This window comes from Brassica oleracea, chromosome C3 (genome assembly GCF_000695525.1).
Source record: "Brassica oleracea var. oleracea cultivar TO1000 chromosome C3, BOL, whole genome shotgun sequence".
In the NCBI taxonomy this organism is placed as follows: domain Eukaryota; kingdom Viridiplantae; phylum Streptophyta; class Magnoliopsida; order Brassicales; family Brassicaceae; genus Brassica; species Brassica oleracea.
The window spans coordinates 22471453-22473966 of NC_027750.1; positions in this window are offsets into that span (position 1 = coordinate 22471453).

Below are 2514 nucleotides of genomic sequence, written 5' to 3' on the forward strand. Positions count from 1 at the left end.
TGTATTTCTCTACATGATTAATCTGAAATCCACCATGGGTTTAAGAGGAATCATTGAGATTAGTGAGTAATCACCTTTTGAATTCATGGGTTAGGGAGATCAAGGGTGATTAGGTTAGTTCTATGATGTTTTGTGTAGATCATTCTTGTTCCTCGCTAGTAGAGTATTCATAATGCATCTTCTGAGTTGGCCTCTCAAAAATTGATCTTTAGGCATTTCCCACCCACAAGGTGTTTGATGAAATGCCTGAGACAACTCTCCTAAGATTTTAACATACTTTACCAAAGAAATTTGTTGATAAAAGTGTTAAGATAGTCAATAGACTTGTTAGTAATGATTGCTTTCATATTATTCAACCAAAGACATTTGATGTTTGAGATATGTTAGCAAATGAGCATTCAAGACATAGAGCTTGTTTAGAACTGTGTCTAAGCTTAAGGTTGATAGTTTGATTGATCGTTTGCCATTCTTAGTTCGAAACTTGATCACCCAAGGTCTAATCCCTATGCCCATGAGTTCTCTTTTCCCTTAGTTAAGAAAGTATAATTCTGTAATTGGTTTCTAGTATTAGTAGTAGTTAAAACCCCTTTAAATCATCGGTTGCACTTAGATTAAGTGAGTACTTGCATTCTCAGTGCTTGAAATCCCTCAGAACTGGTTCACATTCACTATACTACAACATTTGTCTTAGGAGCTTGAAAACTCCTAACATCAAATTGGCGCTGTTGCCAAATTCTGAGAAGATTTAAACATTGAGATTTAGTCACTTGCTTGAGACTAAGTCATTTTAATTTTGTTTTGTTACTGATTCTTCTTCTTCACCTACCTTTCACTTTCAGGTGTATGAACTTGAGGAGCAGGGGTCCATCAAACCTAGTTCCAATAGTAACAGACATCAGAGCTTTCGAGAGGGAGTGTGCTAGAGCTAGATGAGAAGAAGAACAATAAGCCCACTTGCAGAGATTGGATATTGATATGGCATATCAACCGCAAGGGGCAGAACACCAACCGCGGCCAGCTCGACCCATTGGTACTTATGACCGGCCCAACATTCATGGTCATAGACTGGGAATCTGAGCACCGGCTGTAGCAGCCAACAACTTTGAGGTCAAGTCAGGACTCCTCAACGTGATCGAGAACAACAAATATCATGGCTTGGCTTTAGAGGACCCATTCGATCACTTGGACAAGTTTGACAACTACTGTGGGTTGTCAAAAACCAATGGTGTGTCTGAGGTCGCCTTAAAGCTGAAGTTATTCCCTTTCTCTTTGGGGGATAAGGCACGTCAGTGGGAGAAGCCTCTACCCAGCGACTCTATCACTACTTGGGATGAGTGCAAGAGAGCATTCTTGGAGAAATTCTTCTCATCCTCAAGAACTGCTAAGCTGAGAAATGAGATCTCCAGTTTCCAACAGAAGAACTTGGAAGGATTCAGTGAAGCCTGGGAGAGATTCAAGGGCTACCAAGCTCAATGCCCACACCATAGTTTCTCTAAGGAGAGCTTGCTGAGCACATTTTACCGTGGTGCTCTTCCTAAGTACATGGCCAGACTGGATACAGCTAGAAATGGGTTCTTCTTGGGGAGAAATGAGGAAGATGCAGAGGAGCTGGTTGACAACATGGTAAAGAGTGATGCAGTCTACAGTGGACACCACGACAGAAGCAGTCGAACAGATGATAAGCAGACGAAGAAGGAGTTGAAAGCTCTACAGGATAAAATAGACATCCTCCTTGCTGATAAAGCCACACAAGAGCAGCTGCACTTTGTTGGTAACCCAAGCCAAGATACACCACCTGTTGTCCATGAGGTTGAGGGCTTGGAAGGTCAGGAAGACCTGTGTTTCATCAACAACAATGGTAGCTGGTACAAAAAAGAGCCCAACTTTCAGTACAACAACTACCAACAGAAATCCTATCCCAACAACCAACAGAGTGGTTATCCGCCTCGAAACAACCAGCAAGGCAGCTATCAACCTCAGCAAAACCCCTCATCTGGTTCCTCGGCTCCTCAAGAGAGCAGCACTGACACCCTGCTGAAACAAATCTTGGAGTCTCAGACTAGAAGTGAGAAACATGTTGGTTATGAGTTGAAGAACCTTCATTCCAAGATTGATGGGAGCTACAATGAGCTCAACAACAAGTTCTCACATCTTGCTTCTACAGTCAAGAATTTAGAGAATCAGTTTGCTTCCATGAACACTCACCAGACTCGCCAGCAAGGATCTCTACCTGGAAAATCTGACCAAAACCCCAAGGAGGCCAAAGCTATCACCCTCAGGAGTGGTAAGCAGTTACCTCCTACAACCCTCACCAGGGATGCTGAGAAACTAGGTGAAGAGGTGGCCATCAACTTAGATGATGAAGTGGTGATTGTTGATGAGAAAATCAATGATGAAATCAATCTCAGCGATTTGGGAGCTAGTGTCAGCGTGATGCCTTTGTCTGTTGCAAAGAAGCTTGGATTCACTCAGTACAAGAAGTGTAGACTCTCTCTGGTGTTAGCTGATCGTTCA